Source organism: Balaenoptera physalus, assembly GCF_965194825.1.
Source record: "Balaenoptera physalus genome assembly, chromosome: 7".
NCBI classification, from domain to species: Eukaryota; Metazoa; Chordata; class Mammalia; order Artiodactyla; family Balaenopteridae; genus Balaenoptera; species Balaenoptera physalus.
The window spans coordinates 66,311,363-66,334,515 of NC_138886.1; positions in this window are offsets into that span (position 1 = coordinate 66,311,363).

Sequence of the window (23,153 nt, forward strand, 5' to 3'; positions counted from 1 at the left end):
TACCTCCATTTTTTCCTCAGGCTAATAATTTATGTCAGTTGGAGCTCAGTGTTTTATGAACCAAGGGTGAAATTATTAAATTTTATTGTTTGTGATTCCTTCCTTAAGTTATATTCCTATAATTGCAAACTGACTGCATTCCCCAACCTCTATTTTGAATTTATTACTAGACTTCTCACTGCCTTTTTAGATCTCAGAAGTAAACTTCAAATATTTACAAATCTCAATTTCATGTTTTCCCTTTCATAAATCTGTGGGCAAATTCGGTGCTGGAGATAGAGAGTAATAAATATGGATATTTATGTATTGTGCCAGCAGGCGCTGCACAAACTTTCCCGTGTAGCTTGGTCAATGAGCTTCAGTCTTGACCTGTAACACTGGTTCTAGTCTAATCCTGAGGCTCATATTAACAGAATCATTATAAAACATCTGGTGACTTGTATATACAAAAACCCTTCCCTCATTCCTTCAGTCATAATTTGTAATCAGACAAGTTTAGTGGGTACATATGTTCTCCATGTTGGCAGAAGAAAGGGAATCAAGGGCATTTACACCGTTTACTACAGTTACCTTTTAAGACAGGGACGTAATGATGACCCATCCTAGTTTTAAGGTTATGACCAAACTTGCAAGTGCTATAAAAAGCTATTATTTTTGAAGATCTCTTATTCCAAGTATATTTAATGTGCTTAGAGAAGTGAAATATAGAAGTTCTAGAAGAAAACACAGTGGAATTAAAAAACAATTGTATAGTGGAGAAGGTTTTACTATACATGACAAGAATGCAGAAGCCATAAATAAAAGGCTGCTAAATTTTGCTACATAAAAATTTAATATTTATATGACAACAGCACCCAAAACAAAGTCAAAGACAAATGACAAACTGAGGAAAAATATATGCATCCCATAGAGCAAAGGGCTATTTTTTTAGTATGCAAGAAGATCTTATAAATGAATACAAAAAGATGAATAACTCAATTATAAAAGCAGATAAAGAACATGAATAGGAAACTTACTAAAAACAAATAAAAATGGTGAAAAGAGAATGAAAGAAAATAGGCTTAACATTATTAATTCAAGAAATGAGGATATAAACAATAAGATTTTTTTTTTAAACATCAGATTGGCAAAAATTAGGAATTTGTGATAATACCCAGTGTTGGCAAGGGTGTGATCAATAGGCCCTTTCTTGCATTGTTGGTGGGAGGATAAATTAGTGAAGCTATTTAAAGGGCAATTTGGTGGAATTTAGAAAAATGAAAAATATACTAGTACCCTTTGACTTGGCAACTCCTTTTTAAAAATAACCTACTTTTCTTGCCCTGTGTACAAATATATGTGTGTATGAATGCTCATTTCAGCATTGTTTGTACTTTCAAAAAGCTTTAAACAACTTTCCTGTCCATCGGTAAGGCATTGGTTAAATAGTGATGGAACACTCCTACATAGAAAGTAGGAAAATTTTTGAAGCCTAAATAGTTCTATATGTCCAAGACTAGAGGGAATTCTCTTTAATCATCACGTGCATATTCTTGTAGTAACAAGATTGTGAAGTAAAGCAAAAATCATTATAACATGAAAATATTCACTAAATAACTGGTCACTCAAATATCTTTCCTTGCTATCTCTGCCCATCAAATGATGAGAACAGCTCAGACCCTACCCACATCAAGTGTTGATCTGATAGTCTTAGACTAATCAACAAAAGAAGAAAAAAACAATAATTAACTGAGATCCTTGGGAAAACTGATAAAACCCAGAAATAGCTTTGTACAGATGACTGTCCTTAAGATAATGCCGTGAAAATTAAATATGAGTGGAAGGATATTATATTAAACTATCATACAATTTGAGGGGGAAAAGGACCCATCCCCTCACTTTTAGCCATGAACACTTGATTTATTTTCTCCTTCTAAGAAATACCACAAGGTTGCAATTATAATCTAATTTAATTTTTTAAATGAGAAATAAATTTTCATGATTTTTAGGCTTTTTTAAAGATTAAGTCCCAATCTAATTCTCACTGTTAACTATTATATTTTGGCCTCAGTTTTAGGAGACCTTTTTGCAACTCTGGTGATACTGATACAACCTCCTGTATATTGTTAAATGAACAGAATAGATTGCCAAATTGTCTTCTCCTGCTTGGGTAAAAATTATATACATATATAAGCATATATATAGATACACATATATATGCATATATACATATACACACATATGTATACATATACTTGTATATACATAGAGCATTCCCGGCAAGACATACAAGAAACTGTGATAGTAGCACCTCTTAAGCAAGAAACATGGGGGATTGCATGACAGAGAAGGAGACATTTACAGTTTTCTATGATTTCTTTGCACAATTTTTGTGTGAGCATATATTAATTTATCATTAAAAAAATCTAGCTAACAATTAATTAAAAGCATGATCAAAATGTAAGTCAGGGGCTTCCCTGGTGGTGCAGTGGTTGAAAATCTGCCTGCCAATGCAGGGGACACGGGTTCGAGCCCTGGTCTGGGAAGATCCCACATGCCACGGAGCAACTGGGCCCGTGAGCCACAACTACTGAGCCTGCGCGTCTGGAGCTTATGCTCCGCAACAAGAGAGGCCGCGATAGTGAGAGGCCCGCGCACCGCGATGAAGAGTGGCCCCCGCTTGCCGCAACTAGAGAAAGCCCTCGCACAGAAACGAAGACCCAACACAGCCAAAAATAAATAAATAAATAAATTTATTAAAAAAAAAAATGTAAGTCAGACCTAATTCTATCAACAGGCGTTTTCAATTATTGTTGAAGATTATCTTATATTGAATAGGAATTCACACAGGGTGAATAAGAAAGCAAATATTTCACCAAAACAATTCTGTAGCTTTAATAAAAACTCCCCCGATTGTCAGGATAGAGCCAATCATTCACACAAAATGTCCCACAGCTATGGTTAAATTTATGAAGGGATCTATACCCCTGTAATTTTTTCTGTAGTATTTATTTCCTGCATCTCATAAATTAGTCATCTAAAACTTCCCAGTTTGAAAATGACCCCCTCCCACAGTAAATTAGGTCTGTTTTTGAGTTCCCCAAGCTCTTTCTGGAGATGTAAGCTGTGTCTGCACAGCCCTTAGGGTCAAGAACAGACACTACACTTGTTCTTGGAGGACCTCTGCCCTCTTCGAAATCATGTCACTCACACACTTTCCCTTTTCTCTCTCTTTCCTTACCTCCCTCACTCCTGTCCTCCTCCTAGCGGATGTACAGTTCGTCATCACCGGCCTTGCCAGCCCTCCCAGCGCCTGGGTTCCTGAGCAGTCCTGAACCTGGGCTGCCTTTGTGAACTGCTCCAGGTCATGTGTTTAGAGAGCTGCCTTTGTTCCCCATCCAATTAGCTTTGTTAATTGCTAGGATAGATCATCTTTATTGAATGCTTACTATGTACTAGGCATGACGCTGAGCACATTTGTCAAGATGGGCTCTCAAAAATCATTCCCATTTTACAGACGAGGAAGCTACCAAAATATGATTCTGATCCAGGACGATGGGGAATAACTGCAACTAGTCAAAAAGCACCCAATGTTTAATTAGTCCATCCGCAAATTTTGTCTAGAATCCAACCATTTCTCATTACCTCCCCTGCTGCCACTCTGGTCCCTGCCACCATCATCTCTCGCCTCCAACTGGCCATTCTTGTTCCCTTGCCTGCTTCTTTAAAATCTTTAAATGTGAGCCAGGGTTTACGGCTTCTCTGCTTCCCATCTTACCCTAAGGAGAAACAAAGTGCTTACAATGGCCTATAAGGCCCGACCTGACTCTCTCTACCTCTCTGAAAGCATCTACTACTATTTGTCCCTTAGTATACTTTGCTCCACCCACACTACTTTTACAACTCCCGATTTATGAATTTCAAAAAATAGATTAATTCCATTTCTGTGATAAGCCCAAATAACTTTAGTTTTGAAACAGGTTGGAAACCAATGTTGCACTGTGAATTTGTTTATTGTCTCTCTAGCCCCAACTAGAATGTAAACTCCGCAAGGTCAGAAACTATCTGCTTTATTTGCTGCTGTTTCTGGTGACTAGAACAGTGACTGACACATAGTATGTTTTGAAGTATTTGTGGATTTATGAGTGAATAAGTGGGAAAAAACACATGCTTTGGAATCAGATAGAAATGGGTTCAGGGACTTCCCTGGTGGTCCAGTGGTTAAGACTCCACGCTCCCAATGCAGGGGGCCCGGGTTTGATCCCTGTCAGGGAAATAGATCCCACATGCCGCAACTGAAAGATCCCGCATGTCACAACTTAAGATCCCGCAAGCCGCCAAGGGCAAACTGGTGTTCATCGAAATCATTCAATAAATGTTTCTTGAGCATCTACTATGGTGCATACTCTGGTATACAAAGATGAATGAGTTATTATGCATACCCTCAAGGAACTCATTTCAATATAATGGCTCATTTATTAAACTAAGAATAATAAGACTTGGCAGAATGAAAAGTTCTCCTCATAGAGTATGAAAATGTTAATCCTGCATTGATCACTATTTTCCCTTACACCTGTGAAAATTATTACCTTAATATTCTTAGCTTTTATATTTTTCAATTATGCCTTAAATATATAGCCAAACATTTGGATAAACACAGCAATCTATATCCATTCAGATTCAATTAGTATCATTAAATTTTCAGGGTTTCTTTTTTCTTCCTAGTAATATCATATTAAATTTGTAGTTTTTAAAACAAACTTTATAAAGATAGCATGAAAAAGTTTATTTTTAGGACTGTTGATTTTTTTAGTTTACAATGTTGTGTTTAATTTTTGCTGTACAGCAAACTGACTCAGTTATACATATATGTATTCTTTTTCATATTCTTTTCCATTATGGTTTATCACAGGATATTGAATATAGTTCCCTGTGTTATACAGTAGGACCTTGTTGTAGGTCTGTTGATTTTTAATGAACAAATGATGAAGGGTATGTTTTTAAGTGGGATGAATTAAAAACAAATTTTATCCATTTGAAAAAACGTTCATTTTTAATTTACCACTGTGTTTTCATTAAATAGGGAATCATGGATCTGCAGTTCAGAAAAGTGAATATCAATGAAATATAGCACACACAACAGTTGAATGGTCCCTAAATTGTTATTACTATCATTTCAATTATTTATGCAGTAAACTGTATAACAATAATATTAAAAGATAAATACAGACCTTAGCTCCCTGATGTGCTTACTTCTTCCTCCAGATCATATTTACAATTAACCAGAGGCTGGAATTCCAAGTCTTATAGAGAAATATTTCACTCGCTTTTGAATCATACCACATCCTTCTCTGAGTCTCCCTACTGTACACTACATCTGATGAAATATTTATTTGAACAAACAAAATGCATATGTACAAATAAATACAAATGTCAGGAGCTGACACACAAATGCAAACACATGTCTTTACCCATGCCTTCCATTTGACAGCATGACAGGCTAAAGAGCATTTTGAATGGAAGCTATGCATAAAGCTCTAAAACAAATGACCAGACAAAAGCGCTATAATCAGTTTAACGTCTTTAGAAAATCTGCTTTCCTCTAAAAGTGTGATTCTTTGATGACTTGTAGTGGCAGGACAGGTAAAGAAGGAATGGATGCCTGGAAGCCATGAATGGCAAGAGAGCAACTGAAAACGGCCGCCCTCCAGCCCCATCACCTGACCCCATTACTTGATTGTGGAAGAATTAAGGGCAAGTTTCTGAATCTTCCTGCATCCGGATGCCAGGAAACCAATCATCGCCCTCCCATTTTGTTGGGCCATTAAACAGAGACTCAAACTCTATCTCTGTCCAAACGAAAGCACAAAGAAAATAATTTTTCATCTGAAGAATCATCTTAAGATCCCCAAATGGAAAGTAAGGGGAGCAGTAAACCTCTTAAACTCCAGTTTGGCAGCTCTAACACAGGGCATTAAGGTAAGATGGTTATTTACGGCAGAAGAAGGGAGCGAGAAGAATTCCATTCCCAAGTGAGAGATGGATGGACAAAGAGAAGATGGGAGACCGGTTGCCTCACCCCCTGCACCATTCAAACAAGTAGGGAAATCATTTTAATCAAGAACCAGGTGCCACAAATACTCAAAGGCAAAGCCTTCACTTTTAACGCAGTCACCCAGATAATGCAAGCAGAGCGTACATTTTTTTCCTCCGCAAACAGAAGATGATTGCCTCAGAATGCCCCTTAACGCTGCCTGTAAGATCTTCTCTGGGGCTATCCGACGCCTACGCCCTTCTGCCCATTCTGCCCTCAGCCCCTCAACCGCCTTTTCTCTCCCGCTCGGGCGCTCAGGGCTTTCCCCGGGGCTTCCGGCGGGGGAGGATGTGACTTCCGGCTCCCTGCCTGACTGGAACTGGGGGTTCGCTTCGCGGGCGGATCTTCCGCTCTCCTGTTTTATTTTCCTTCCCTCGAATTGGAAGCAGAAAGTAGAGTAAGGAAAAAAGTTCTCTTTCAGGGCGCTCTTCGTCCTGCTTCCCTTGGGAAGGGGGTAACGGGTCTGTTTCTTGCTGTGCCTCAGGGCTTGTGGGAGCCTAGTTCCCCGACCAGGGATCCAACCCGGGCCCTCGGCAGTGAGAGCGCAGAACGCCAACCACTGGACCGCCGGCGAGTTCCCCACAGGTGAGGCTCGGTGGCATTCTTCGGAGTTTCCAGGGCTTCCTCTGGAATGAATCCCCTCCCCGGCCTGGGAGGGAGCCTGACCGCCTCTTCTTGCCTGTGCCCCAGTCGGAATCTTTTCCAGTTCTCAGCCAGGCCAGCACTTTCCGCTGAACAGAGATCTAGACCCCAAGTGGGGGAAACCTGGGCTGTTTCTGAGGCAAATGACGGCCGTAATCATTTTCAGAGCCATCGTTTCCACCTGGGAAGGGACTTGAGGGGGGCAGCGCGGCGCTCCACGAATATTTATGACGGCGCAGAGCAGCTCGCTCTTTGCTGTGTGTGGCAGAAGGCGGCTGAAAGCTGCACCTCTGAGGTAACAAAGTAACCCCCGCCTGGGAGGGGGGGAGGGCAGGGGTGCAGAGGGAGGGACGCAGAGAGGGGAGGCGGCACGTTCCCGCCCGCCCGGCTTTCCCGGGAGGAGCGGCCGCGAAGCCCGCTCCCTCAGACTCCATCTCCTAGGAAGCTGGGGAAGAAGAGGTGTCCCCTGTCACCCGGTGTTGGTGTTGGGGGGAAGGCTCATCAGGGGGATCTAAGAACACACTCTCGAACCCTCGGCTGTTAGTACTGCCCAGCTCCAGACTTTCTCCGCTTTCAATACGTCTTCTCTCGTAATCCAGGGCCACGCATCTCTAGGCGGGAAACTGGCCGCCATAACCTGCCACTCCCCAGCGTGGTGATGATGAGCCCTCCACTGGGCCCCTTTACTTGGCAGGGTGAGAGTTGTTACAAAACCCAGGAGGGAGAATGGCTTTTTATACTATTGCTGCAGATCCACGTGGTATTGGATTAATCACATTGCTCCCGAGGAGTGAGGCATGTGCTGGGAGAACTATGGGGCTGAGAAGCTGGAACTCCTAGGTCCTAATCCCACTGACCAGGATCCTGGAACCCCTCCTTTCTCCAACCCCAGTGGTTCCCAGACTTTTTTTGAAAAGTACGCAATCCTTTTTGTAAAGGTAGTGTTCTCAGGAATTTTAAGATACGAACAGATCAAAGCAGGGCTGTGGCAGTTGAAGGGACTGGGGGACATGGAGCCCTGGAGCCCCACCCCTTCCTGTCAGAGGAGGAGCAAGAGAGGGAACAGCCGCCCTAGGTGCCTCTGCGAGATCCTGGGGGGTCTTCAGAACAATTTGAAAATCAATGAACTAGATGACCTCTAAGATACCTTTCAGTTTTTCTGATCTCATCGTTTAAAATGTCTTCCTTCTAAAGTGCCAGGATTGATAACTGGTGTATTTAGGAGTAGAAGGGGAATGGAGGAAAAAGGGAAGAGAGGGCCATCCTTGTCGATTTGGGTCTTACAGGGCAGGAGTCCCAGACTGGAAGAATGTCAGAGGTTTCAGCAGTGTTCATCATGCTGGGTCACTGTTTGTTTTGGCCTTTTTCATCTGTGTGCAGCAGCAGGGTGAATGAACGTGCTTCATTTCCTCAGCAGCAGGACTGGGTCCCCCTGTTCCCTCCCCCCGGTGAACGAGTAGTGTGTCATGGTGTTGCCAGGGACAGGCTGACAGTAGTACCAAATTAGGGAAAGGGCCGACTGAGGATTCCTGGCCAAACTGCATCCCCGATGCTCAGCCAGCAAAATCAGTGGAAGTGTGTGTAATCCTGTATAGATGAGGATGGTATGTGCTCGGCCAGCAACGCAGGAAAAAGGATAATCAAGCGGGACAGGGTCTTTAATAAGTGTAAAACTAAACATCATCAAAATGCTGCAATACAATACCAGGGGCTGGAAGTGGTTAGGGTTGTGATTACAAAAAGGGCATCAGTATAGGATGTCATTTCTCGCAAAGATCCAAGAAAACGTCTAGCATTCGTTTTTATAAACAAAGCCATAGCACACTGGAGTAATTTCTATTTCAAACATATAGTCATACCACCTTTATTTAGAACACAGGCGAGGGGATTGGAATGGTATATAAATCTGAGACAAGACTCCGTATTGTAAGTTACTCCGCAAAAGAGCAAAGCGCAAGGCCCATTCTAAACAAATACAGGGCTATTCAGCTCCGAAGCATTGTTAATCTTCTCATTAAAAGGCAGAGTCGTTATGTTCCAAATCCTTCTTCCAAAGATCAAATCCAGATTTTCCAGCTCATGAAACAATGGAGTCATTTCTACAAAAACCAGAAGAGAGATAGATGCTAGACAAATATTGCAGACCAGATCATTATAGTTATAGAGACCATGTCTACGTCTGTGTTTGCACACAGACGTAGACATGCACTCTCTACAAGGAAAGTATTAGAAGCAAAGTGATATACTAGCCTATGAATAGAAGACAACATGAATCAAATATCTTCTCTAGCGCCAACCACTTCTGCTGCTACTGCAACACAGCAGAGCTTTGTGTGTATGTGTGTGTGTGTCTCCTTTCCATTCCTGGAATTGGTTTAAGAACTACAGTTGTGGCTTGTGACTGTGCCCCAGCATGCCAATCTAGGGTGTTGCTGTTTAGAGTAGTTAGCTTATTGGGAACAAAAGGTATTTGATCTTCTCTCCTCTCCTGAAGCTCAAACTACCTAAATGTAATGTTGGCTTGGCTTTGTGGTGAGAAACAGGCTGAACAGTTGGAAATATCAGCCGAGCTTAAAATCTATGGGTGCCAGTTCATTGTTGGCGACCACACTTTCCCTTGGAGCAAAAATTTTACAGACAAGAATAAGCCTACATTTCCAGATGCATGTTCCCTTTGAAGGAGTTCCCTGAGGGTGGAAGGAGTGGGAAAGAATATGAAGGGGAGGCCTGTGTTATAAACACTCATGGCCTGCCCTCTTTTTCTGTTTCTTCCCCTGAGCGTGTGAACCCAGGAGTAGCGGGAATGAAATGGTTCTGCTCACAGAATCATGTGAGGTGGTCAGAGGCAGAAGGGAAGTTCATTGCCAATGTATACTTTTTGGCACCGGCAAATGCTTTTTGATGAAGTTCTAAGCACTAGGCCTACAAATCCCCTGGCTTTTTTGAATGGTGTCAGAGCCTCTCTCACATGTGCTGATGAAAACTATATTGAACCAAAAATCCTTGAGCATTTCCTGTGCCTTTGGGGCTCAGTCCATTAGTGGAAGGAATGTGGAATTTAAAGGGAGAAATTCGCTTCGCTGCTGACCTCTGGGAGAACCGAATGGTACATGAATGAAGTGTTTCATTGATCTAGCACCTATCTGGGGAGAACAAGGGAACTTATAGACTATTTATCATCAATCAGTATGCAACATATAATTTCCTTGAGGTACATCAGCTTCAGGTGACCTAAGTAGGGAAAAGTGAGTTGCCCTAGGTTCAATGGCAAACTAGTCACAAGAAGTAAGTGTATATTTCTTTGTAAATGGTATAAGAGTCTATAATGCTGATCTTAAACATTAAGGCCTTGCCTGTAACTATTGAGAATCAGATATGGGACTGATGGAGTAAATCTGTGGACCAATTTCCCGTCAGAGAAACTTGGCCAGTAGTGGCACTAAGGCCCCACAAACATTCATCCAATCAGCATTTAATCCAAAACCCCCCCACTATGCTTCCTCTGCAAATGTGGCTTCAGAATAATTCCCCTCAACCCTTTTCTTTCCAACCAGCTTTCTGTTCCTTTCTGTATAGACATTCTGGCATCCAAACTGATCTTGCCCTTTTTGGGAAAAATGATGCAGTGTCATCAAACTGGAGTGGAAAAGAGATGGATTTTTGTTATTATTGTACAGGTCAGGGTCCTGACAGGAAACAGGTGGCATACTGAACTTGGTAATTTGAGGAAAGGTTAATACAGGGAACGCTTACAAAGGTGTTGGCAGGTTGTAAGGAAACTGCAAGAAATAGTGCAGAATCTCAGGGCTGTTGACAACTGGGTGAGCACCTCTAGCCTGAGCAGGTGAGGGGAAGGAGTAGCTGCTAGAACCAGAAGGGAAATAATTGTGCAAAGAGGACTGTGGGTAAAAGGAGATGCAAAGCTTCAGGGAAAAGCACAGTGAGCCTTTGGGTGACTCCAAGGGAATCATGCAGGAAAGAAGTGATGAGAATGAATACAGCAGCCTCACTCTCCTCCCTCCATCTCACCTCCTACTGGTGCTTCTCATTGGCCAAACCCAATGGGAAACCAGTGGTAAATTTAGACCAATGACGCAGTCCTTATAGGTTAGCCTCCAAGGCTCAGGGCAGGGTAGAGAGGATGGAAAGTGAATGTGGAGGGGCAAATGAGTGCTATCGAGCATGGTTAGGCCTGAATTCAAATCCATGCCTATCGATGAACTGTTCATCTTGGGCACGTTATTTAATCTATATTAGCCCTCACTCTGGGGAGACAGTTACTTACAAATCATTTCTGTTCCACAGCCCCAGAACCCATTTCAACTCCAGTAAAAGGAAATTGTTAATGTTATAATTTTTCATAACTGGGATGACTTTAAATGACTTTCATATTTACACTACTTACCAAAACGTTCTAACTCAGTAATGTACATTTATATTACACTTTAATGCTTATTTCTTAGTTGTTATTTACTGTGACAACAAAATTTTTAGCAGTTTTATTGAGATACAATTGACCTGCAATAAACTGCACGTGCTTAAAATATATAATACGTTAAGATTTGGCATATGTAGACACCCATGATACCATCACAGCATTAAGATAATAAACATATCTCCCACCCCTAGAAGTTTCCTCATGCGTCATTATGGTCTCTCTCTCCCCCTCTTCCTCATGCCCCCTTCACCATCCATTGATAAGCTTTCTATCACTGTACACTAGATTGCATTTATTAGATTTTTATATAAATATTTAAAAATCTGGTTTCTTTTACTCAAAATAATTACTGGTGATTTATCCATTTTGTAGCATGTATTGATATTTTATTACTTTATAATGCTAAGTAGTATTCCATTCTATAAATATACCACAGTTTATCCATTTGTTTATCCATCCAGATGTTGATGGACATTTGGGTTTTTTTCAGTTTTGAATGTTATGAATAAAGTTACTCTGAACATTCATTGGGATATATGCTTTCATACTTCTTGGGTAAGCAGAATGGCTGGATCATATGGTAAGTGTATGTTAATTTTTTGGGAAACTGCCAAATTGTTTTCCAAAGTAGTTGCATCATTTTACATTTTCAACAGTAGTATATTAGAATTCCAATTCTACGATGGCAGTTCCTCAAAAAATTAAAAATAGAATTACTGTATGATGCAGTAATCCACTTCTGGGTACACACCCAAAACTCAAAACTCAGGGACTCAAGAGATATTTGCACACCTATGTTCATAGCAGCATTATTTTCAATAGCCGAAAGGCAGAAGCAAACCAGGTGTCCACTGATGAGTGAATGGACAAACAAAATGTGGTATACACATAGCATGGATTATTATCCAGCCTTAAAAAAGAAGGAAACTCTGTCACATGCTACAATATGGATGAATCTTTTTATTGAGGTATAGTTGATGTATAATATTATATAATTTTTAGGTGTACAACATGGTGATTCACAATTTTTAAAGGCTATATTCCATTTATAGTTATTATAAAATATTGGCTATTCCCTGTGTTGTATAATATATCCTTGTAGCTTATTTATTTTATATATAGTAGTTTGTACCTCTTAATCCCCTACCGTATCTTGCCCCTCCCTCTTCCCTCTCCCCACTGGTAACCACTAGTTTGTTCTCTGTATCTATGAGTCTGTTTCTTTTTCGTCATATTTACTAGTTTTATTTTTTAAATTCCACATGTAAATGATATACAGTATTTGTCTTTCTGTGTCTGACTTATTTCACTTAGCATAATGCCCTCCAAGTCCATCCATGTTGTTGCAAATGGCAAAATTTCATTCTTTGTTATGTCTGAGTAGTATTCCATTGTGTATGTATATATATATACCACTTCTTCGTCATATAGATGAATCTTGAGTCCATTATGCTACGTGAAATAAGGCAGTCACAAAAAGACAAATACTATATGATTCCATGTATATAGTACATTGAGTAGTCAAATTCATAGGGACAGAAAGTAGGATGATAGTTGTCAGAGACTGGGAGGAGGGAGGAATGGGGAGTTTAATGCATGTGGAGTTTCAGCTGTGCAAGATGAATTGTACACTTAAAAATGATCAAGATGGTAAATTTTATGTATATTTTAACCACAATAAAAATAGAATAATATAAAATAAAAATTTTAAAAATTGGAGAGAAAATGAGTAGCCATACTTATAAGAGGAAAACCAAGCATCACTGAAGCCAAGGACTTAATCCCTGATGTCAGTTGGTGGCATTTGGGTTGAAACTTCATATTTCAACTAACTTCAGGTTGCTCAACATAAGTGCACATACCCACAAGGGTTAAGGGTGTACCAAGAATATTAAGGAAAAAACAAAAGTCAACCAGTAAGACTTATGGAGTATTCTAAAAAGTAACACAAAATAATAATGTCCAAATGTCAATATAATGCAGTAACAGAGATGAAAAACAAAAAACAAGCCCTGACTACTTCAACTTTGACTACTGCTCTTCCCTTGGTGTGTTTTACCCAGTCTTGAACTTCCATTTATCACTATATGTTATCAGTGTAGACTGTACTATCAGTTCCCTCTTCTCACTCTACTATGCTTCCATGGCAAAGACCTTGTCTCCCACCAAAACCAAACCTCTCTGTCTCTCTCTCACACATAGACACACACACACACACACATTCTATTCCTGGCAGTTCCCCAACATTACTAGCAGTTTCACGGTTCCTTTGCAAATACTATTCCCTTCATCAAAAATACTCTTCCCCAATCTTTCCCATGATGATCCAGCTGATCCTTCTACACTCAGCTGAAACATCTCCTCTTCTGTGAAGGGTATCTTTCGGTCATATAACTAATTGAATAAGAAACTGTAGTTCTGTAAAGCACTTACAGAATAATTATTTTTTTGAAGTATATAATTTCGATATGCTCTTGCATTTGTGGAATTTAAAGAGTAAAAGATACAAAAAAGCACAATTTTAACATATTTCTCCAACACAGTATATACTTTTTAGGAGATTTTTTAAAGATTCTTCTCAGAAGAAAATAAGCTGTCATCTGAAATCATTGTCCCTCAGTAATGTAGACAAATCCATGTACAGTGAAAAAGGTCACTTAAAAACCTGCTAATAGCTTACACACAACATGAGAATTAATTGACGAAACCCTGTTAACAGATTAGAGCTATTTAAAAGGATAATGTTTGGACACTAGAAAATCAGATATGCATTCTAGAACACAATGAAACTCCCATGAAGATAAATGGAAAGTCAGAAGAGCCAAGTACTAATAATGTAGAAAATATAATACTAGCTTGAATCCATTTTTTTGAACACCTCGTATTCAATATCAGTCTTCTGAAGTATTTGATTTGGCTTAATACTAGCCTAGAAGAAGAAAAAATTTTCAATGGCCAGATTTGGAAGATGGGGTAGGGAGAACGTGGCTAAATAAAGGTACAGGAGGTATTTTGTTACTTTGTTCCCAATATGTTCTCATTAAAGAGTTGTTGAGGGATTTCCCTGGTGGTCCAGTGGGTAAGACTCCACGCTCCCAATGCAGGGGGCCTGGGTTCGATCCCTGGTCAGGAAACTAGATCTCGTATGCATGCCGCAACTAAGAGTTCGTGTGCTGCAACTAAGAAGCCCACATGCTGCAACTAAGACCCGACACAGCCTAAATAAATAAATAATTTTTTTAAAAAAGGTTGTTAAATTTCTTCTTGCCGCTGTGCCTTACCCCAGATTTAGCTGGTATATCCCCAGGTGTGACTAAATTAGAGTACTCTTCCTTGGGTGTGGTTTTCTTTCTCTGGATGAACTTCAAAAGGAGGAGGCGGTATGAGCCTAGGGTTGAATCTTTACATAACCATGACACTTTGGAACAAAGAGACTCACCACTTTAAGCAGCTACAACTTCTGGAAGAATAAGAATTAGCAGTTAATGTTATTTAAGGAGTGGTTAGCAAAAGAATTGATGACAGTGTTTTGGGAATCCTGCCTGAGTATTTAGGATACTGTTATTTAGAAGACATTGCAAATCACAGGAGCTTTTAAAGCCTTCAGGCACGACCCCAAATAAAACTGGTAGGCAACTCGCTGTCATCAATTGAACTACCATCAAGTGCCAGGGATTGTATATTTCTTATTTAATCCTCCACATTTCTGAAAGGTGGATACTATTTTTCTGTTTTTGTAGGAAAGCAAAGTAAGGCTCAAGAAACTTGGGTGAGTTACCCCAATTAGTGGCAGAAGGGTGACTTTAACCAAGCCTCTCTGGGTCTAGTGTTTTTCTGCTTCACCATGATGCCTCATCTTCCAAATGTTTGTTGAGGGTCCTGTGAATTTGTGTATCTTTTAAAGCTCCCGTGGTGATTGCAATGCTTAGTCGGGTTTGAGGACACTCATTTAACTAGGTATGAGGGTTTTACTGTGTTATCTTGCAAGGAATACAGTACAGTGTTTATATTTCAAAAGGCAAACATTGGGTATTAGTGATGTTTAACATAAAGGAGTTTATAACAATTAGTGAGTTTCACTCACTGCAGAGATATTCCTGGGGGACACCCAAAGGATCTTAAAGCAGTCCTCAGATTATACTACAAAGGCAGATTTCTCTATGACTTCCTGCCCTACTGTGCTTGTTTGTTCCAGTCTGTAGCTATGGCTTCTCAAACTTCATTTCTCAATCTACTATCAACTTGCTAAACTTCTGATAAATATTTCTTCCAAACAAAATATCTTAGTTCCTAGAAATTCCCTTCAGTCTTTAACTTATGAAAAGCATTAAAATCATGAGTCTTTTTTAAACTACATTTCTGAATGGGCATATTTTAAGTTTTTTGGTGGGAAGCTCTCCAGGTTTTCTCTTTATGCTTGGAGTTCAGAAAAGTACAGCAGTTTGTGTCTAAGAATGTCTTCTAACAAATGTGTAGGTTGGAGCCAGGCCTGCCTTGGCAGTTGGAATTCTCTATTTTTTCAATTCAGGGAAATGATCTTTTAGTATTGTTTTAGATTATTTCTTCTCTTCTGTTTTCTTATTTTATTCTTTCTGGAACATCTTTTAAATGGATATAGAATCTCTGGAACTATTGTACTGTCTTTTTTTTTGGATCCAGTTTCACTGAGATATAATTGACATATAACATTGTATTAGTTTAAGGTGTACAGTATAATGATGTGATGTATGTATATATTGCAAAATGATTATCACAGTAAGTTTAGTCAAAATACATCACCTCGCATAGTTACAAAAATTTTTTTCTTGTGGTAAGAACTTTTAAGATCTACTCTCTTAGCAATTTTCAAATATACAACATAGTATTGCTAACTATAGTGACCATACTGTACATTATATCCCCAGAAATTGTTTATCTCATAACTAGAAGTTTGTAACTTTGACGACCTTCACCCATTCCCCCAACCCCCACCTCTGGAAAGCACCAATCTGTTCTCTGTTTCTATGAGTTTGGTTTATTTTAGACCCTACATAAAAGTAAAATCATACAGTTTTTGCCCTTCTCTGATTTATTTCACTTAATATAATGCCTCAAGGTCCACCCATTTATAAATGGCAGGATTTCCTTCGTTTTTATGGCTGAATAATACTCCATTGTATAGCTGATATATATATTCTCTATCCATTCATCTGTTGGTAGGTGCCTAGTTGTTCCCATGTCTTGGTGATTGTAAATAATGCTGCAATGAAAATGGAGGTGTAGATGTCTCTCTGACATAACGATTTTGTTTTCTTCAGATATATACCCAGAAGTGCAATTGCTGGATCATATGGTAGTTCTATTTTTAATTTCTTGAGGAGCCTTCATACTGTTTTCCATAGTGGATGTCCCAATTTACATTCCCACCAAGAGTGCACAGGGTTCCCTCTTTTTTTACATCCTTGTCAACACTTATCTCTTGTCTTTTTATAATAGCCATTCTAACAGCTGTGATGCAATATCTCATTGTGGTTTGATTTGCATTTCCCTGTTGATTTCCCTGTTAATTAGTGTTGTTGAACACCTTTTCATGTACCTGTTGGCCATCTGTATATATTCTTTGGAAAAGTGTCTGTTCAGGTCTTCTGCCCTTTTTTAAATAGGATTTGGCAGTGGGGGGGGTGTTACTATTGCGTTATATGAATTCTTCATATATTTTGGATATTAACTCCTTATCAGATATATGATCTATAAACGTTTTCTCCTACTAGTCTGTCATTTGTCATTTCATTTTGTTGATGGTTTCCTTTGCTTTGCAGAAGCTATTTAGTTTGATGTGTTCCCACTTATTTTTGCTTTTGTTGCCTTTGCTTTTGATGTGAAATTCAAACAATCATTGCCAAAACCAATGTCAAGGAGATTACCCCCTATATTTTCTTCTAGGAGTTTTATGGTTTTAGGTCTCACATTCATGTCTTAAATCCATTTTGAGGTGATTTTTATATATGGCATAAATGAGGGTCTAGTTCCATACTTTTACATGTGGCTGTCCAGTTTGTCCTATACCACTTATTGAAGAGACTATCCTTTCCCCATTGTATATTCTTGGCTCCTGTGCTGTAGTAAACTGCTCAACCATTATGCATGGTTTTATTTCTGGGCTCTCTATTCTGTTCCATTGGTCTATGTGTCTGTTTTTATGGCAGTACCATACTGTTTTGATTACTATAATACCTTTGTAATAGAGTTTGAAATCAAGAAGTGTGATGCCACCAGGTCTTCTTTTGATCTTCTTTCTCAAGATTGCCTTGCCTACTTGGGGTCTTTTGTGGTTTCATTCAAATTTTAGGATTGTTTGTCCTATTTATGAGAAAAATGCCATTGGAATTTTGATGGGGATTGCAATGAGCTTGCAGATCACTTTGGGTAGTGTGGACAGTTTAACAATGTTAATTCTTCTATTCCATGAACATAAAATATCTTTCCATTTATTTGTGTCTTCTTTAATTTCTCTTTCTCACTGTTGTTAGTGTATAGAAATGCAACTCATTTTTGTATATTGAGTTTGTATCCTGTAACTTTACTGAATCTGTTTGTTAGTTCTTACAATCTTTTGGTGGAATCTTTAAGGTTTTCTATTTATAATATCATATCATCTGCAAATAGAGAAAGTTTTACTTCTTCCTTTCTGATTTAGATGTCTTTTTCCCCCTAATTGCTCTGGCTAGGATTTTGAGTACTATGTTGAACAAAAGTGGCAGATTTGGCATCCTTGTCATGTTCCTGATCTTAACGGAAATGCTTTCAGATTTCACTACTGAGTATGATGTTAGCTATGGGCTTGTCATATGTAGCCTTTATTATGTTGAAGTACTTTCCTTCTATAACCACTTTGAGAGTTTTCATCATGAATGGATGTTGAACTTTGTCAAATGCTTTTTCTGCATCTATTGAGATAATCATATGATTTTTGTCTTCCATTTTGTTAATGTGGTGTAAAATGTTGATTTATTTGTGAATGTTGAACCATCTTTACATCTGGGAATAAATGCAACTTGATCATGTGGTGTATGATCCTTTTAATGTATTGTTGAATTTATTTTGCTACTATTTTGTTGAGAATTTTTGCATATATATTCATCAGGAATATTTTCCTCTAATTTTCTTTTCTTATGGTGCCTTTGTCTGGTTTTGATATTAGGTATTAGGATGCCTTTTTAAAGTCTGTTTGGAAATGTTTCATCCTCTTCTGTTTTTTTGGAAGAGTTTGAGAAGGATTGGTATTAATTCTTTGAATGTTTGGTAGAATTTACTGGTGAAGCCTTCTGGTCCTAATCTTTCGTTTGTTAGGAGGTTTTTGATTACTGATTCAATCTCCTTACTAATAATTGGTCTGTTCAGTTTTTCTATTTCTTTATGATTCAGTCTTGGTAGGTTGTATGTTTCTAGGAGTTTGTTCATTTCTTCTAGGTTGTCCAATTTATTGGCATATTGTTAATAGTATTCTCTTATGATCTTTGTGTTTTTGTGGGATCAGTGGCGATGTCTCCGCTTTCATTTCTAATTTTGTTTGAGTCCTCTTTCTTTTCCTTTTCTTTCTTTCTTTTTTTTTTTTTTTTTTGGTAACTCTACCTAAAGGTTTGTCTATTTTGTTTGTCTTTTAAAAATACAGCTCTTAGTTTCATTGATCTTTTCTATTGTCTTTTTAGCCTCTATTTCATTTATTTTCTCTCTGATCTTTATTTGTTTTTTTCTGATATCTTTGGGCTTAGTTTATTCTTCTTTTTCTAGTTCCTTTAGGTGTAAAGTTAAGTTGTTTATTTGTTCTCTCTTTCTTTTTTCTTAATGTAGGTGTTTATCACTATGAACTTCCCTCTTAGAACTGCTTTTGCTGTATCCTACAAGTTTTGGTTTATGGTATTTCCATTTTCATTGGTCTCAAGATATTTAAAAAATTTTCTCTTTTGATTTCTTCTTTGACCCATTGGTTGTTCTGTAGTCTAATATTTAGTTTCTACATATTTGTGAATTTTCCAGTTTTCTTCTTGTAATTGATTTCTAATTGCGTACCATTGTGGTAAGAAAAGATTCTTGATATATTTCAATCTTCTTAAATTTATTAAGACTTGCTTTGTGGCCTAACATATGATCTATCCTAGAGAATGTTCCATGTGTTCTTGAGAAGAATGTGTATTCTGCTGCTGTTGGGTAGAATGTACTGTAAATATCTAAGTCCATCTGGCCCAATGTGTCATTTAAGTCCAATGTTTCCTTATTGATTTTCATGTCCAAGTTCCAGAGGTGGTTAATGCTGGTGTCAGAATTTGAAGCCACAGTCTCTCTAGAGCTTGTGATAGACAGAAATTTAGATGGCCCTTATGACCTTTTCCTCCTGGTGTTACTTCCATGGTTATGATAAGCTTCATGGCGGAAGGCATTTTACAGATATAATTAAGGTTTCTAATCAGTTAATCTTAGGAGGGAGATTATCTTTGTGGGACTAATCTAATCAACAAACCCTTTAAAGACAGAAGTGTTCTCTGGTTGGTGGCAGAAGAAGTTACAGAAATTCAAAGTGTGAAAATGACTCTGTATACCACTGTTGCTTTAAAGATGGAAGGACCCATGTGAGAAGGAACGTGGTGGCCTGGAAAAGCTGACAGTGACATCTAACTGATAGACAGCAAGGAAATAGGCACCTCGGACCAAAACCACAAGGAGGCAGATTCTGCCAACAGCCTGGATGAACCTGGGAATTATTCCCCCAAATTTCCCAGCTGACACTTTTTCCTACCCTTGTGAGACCGTGAGCAGAGAACCCAGTTGAGCCACACTGAACCTGACCTACAGAACTATGAGCTAATGAATGGGTACTGTTTAAGACACTAAGTTTGAGGTAATTTTATGTAGCACAGAAAACTGATACAGGGCCCATGCTATTAACCCTAATAGTTATAAAGGCCTCTCTCTGCATGAGACCTCATATGAAGTGCCCCTCACCTCATCTTCACTCTCATCTGGACTCCTTCTGGGGCTTCCAACTGCACTGGCCTTTTTCCAGTTGTTGATGTACTTCATCCCTTCTTCACTCAGGACCGATGTGTATGCTGCTCCCTCTGCCTGGAAGGTGCTCTTACCAGTGCACTCCCTCTTCTTGCCAAACTCTATTAATCCTTCAGAATGGAGTTAAAACATAACTTTTCCAGGGGAAGCCTACTCTGATGCCTCAGACTAGACTGAGTACTCTCAAAAGAACCCCTATTTTGCTTTTTAAGCTCTTGCATCATTTGTAAATATATTTGTGTGATCTTTTGATACAGTCTCAATTGGTCTCCCTTTTATTCTCAATCACAGCATCCTGTTTATAACCATCAAAGCAGTTTTCTCAATTTTTATTTTTCTATTCAGTCATTTGCTTTGCTCTTTATCATAAGTCTTCTCTACTTAGACTCTAAGTTTGTTGAGGACAGGCATCAAGAGCATATGCTCACCTTTGCATTCTTAGTGCTTAGCTGGATAACCCATTTTATTCAATGAACAAGGAAACTGAGAGCTATGCAATGTCCCTTTGGCTTAGCTTAATCTGTCCTCTCTTCTCCTTTCCCCCTCCCCTCCCCTCTCCTCCCCTCCCCTCCCCTTCTCTCTCTTGCTCTCTCTCTCTCCTACACACACTACACACTGTTGCAACACTGTTATGGAGCCAAACATGGGTTCATCTATACTCTTTGTTTTGTATTAAAAAATTTTTCAAAAAAGGTGGTTGCTAGCAGTTAAGATATTAAGACAACTTACTAGATTCCTGCATGAGGTATCTGAATCATGCTTACTTTATTTCAACCATCCAGCTGCTCACAAAACACATAAGTTATCTTTTAAAACATTTAGAAAAAATGTGTAAATTGCGACTGTGGGAGAAATCTAAAAGAAGATAAAATATGTAGTATGCTAGAAAGTAGAAGAACTGAGTTTGAACTTTGACTGGGCTGGAACTATTATTAACTGCTCAGGGTCTATTTGTCAAATCAGAGTTTGAGGCTACATGTATGAGGTCCGTTTCTAAAATCTAATTTGCCAAAATTGTGCACCTATGACTGCTTACTTTGGCAATGCTATTTTGAAGTTATTATTTGTTGGAAGGAACCTGTATATGATTAAAAAACAATCTATAAGACTAAGGATTTTTATAGACATACCTCACTTAATAGTAAGGAATAGATGAGTTCCAGCAATGCTGACATTAAGGTGAATTTTTATTAAGTAACTCTGCTTTTCCTTGATCTCTACTGACCAATTGTAGATATGACTTACTAGAAACACTATCCCAAATAATATTAAAGGTAATACTAAAATATAAATAAATACTAAGTATGCAGAAATAAAAATAAGGTACAATAAAATGAAACATGAAAAATATGCAATAATATTTTTACATAAATGTTCATGCTTAAAAGAATTTTCAATTCCCTAAGCTCAATCAAGCTGGCCCATTTTTTTTTCACCAGTCTCAAATTACCTTACCACATAGTGTTTTAAACCAATGTAATTTTCAAAATTTCCCCATAACAAACATTTTCCCAGTCTCTTTTGCTTAACCTTGTCTAGTAATCCTGAGCTGAATCTGCTTCCTCAGTCAGGTATCTGACAGACGTTTACTGAGGTTCCCCTTTTTGCTAAGCTTACTTAACTAAGTCATATTGGCCCTTTTTATGAAATGTATTCTGAGACTTATCACTGTCTCCACCAAGCTAATGTCTGATAGTTATTAAGAAATGTGTAAATTTATAAATATTACTGTATTTCCAACATTAGCCCAGCTTATAAAGTTTATGAGGGAGACTCCAGGTATTTTGAGAAAGAAACCCACAAATTCCATGAAGTAGGGGAAAAAGTCAGGGAGCAGCTTTTGTTAGCAATACATGCCTTCCTAAACCTGCAGACATTGCCTATAACTTGTGCTATCATAATCCTGAAATAGTGGGTAGGAATGAATGGAGATGGAAGAGTGAAGAAAAAGCATGTTCAGAGCCCTGATGCAGTGGGAGGATTTGGCTGATTAAATGGAAAGAGTCTGGAGGCAGAGTCAAGATGGCGGTGTGGGAAGACGTGGAGTTAGCATCTCCCCACAACTAGGGCACCTGCCGGCTGCTGATGGGGGACTCTGATGTCCAAGGAGACGGGAGGAACCCCCAAGTGAACTAGGGTCAGGCCGAATCTCCTGCAGTGGGAGCTCCAAGTCTGAACCACTGGACTAACAGAACTTCAGACCCCAGGGAATATTCATCAGAGTGAGGTCTCATGGAGGTCCTCACCTCAGCAACAAGACCCACCTCGACCCAATAGCCTACAAACTACAGTGTTGGAAGCCTCAGGCCAAACAATCAGTAAAACAGGAACACAATCCCACTCATTAAAAAAAAAAAAAAAAAATGAGATGGCAAAAAAATATGTCACAGATGAAGGAGCAAGGTAAAAGCCTACAAGACCAAGTAAATGAAGAGGAAATAGGCAATCTACCTGAAAAAGAATTCAGAGTAATGATAGTAAAGATGATCCAGACTCTCGGAAATAGAATGGAGGCACGGATTGAGAAAATACAAGAAATGTTTAAGAAAGAGCTAGAAGAACTAAAGAACAAACAGAGATGAACAACACAATAACTGAAATGAAAAATGTACTGGAAGGAATCAATAACAGAATAACTGAGGCAGAAGAACAAATAAATGAGCTGGAAGACAAAATGGTGGAAATAACTGCCATGGAGCAGAATAAAGAAAAAAGAATGAAAAGAGTTGAAGACAATCTCAGAGACCTCTGGGACAACACTAAATGCACCAACATTCGAATTATAGGGGGTCCCAGAAAAAGAAGAAAAAAAGAAAGGGTCTGGGGCTTCCCTGGTGGCGCAGTGGTTGAGAGTCCGCCTGCCAATGCAGGGGACGCGGGTTCAAGCCCTGGTCTGGGAAGATCCCACATGCCGCGGATCAACTGGGCCCGTGAGCCGCAATTACTGAGCCTGCGTGT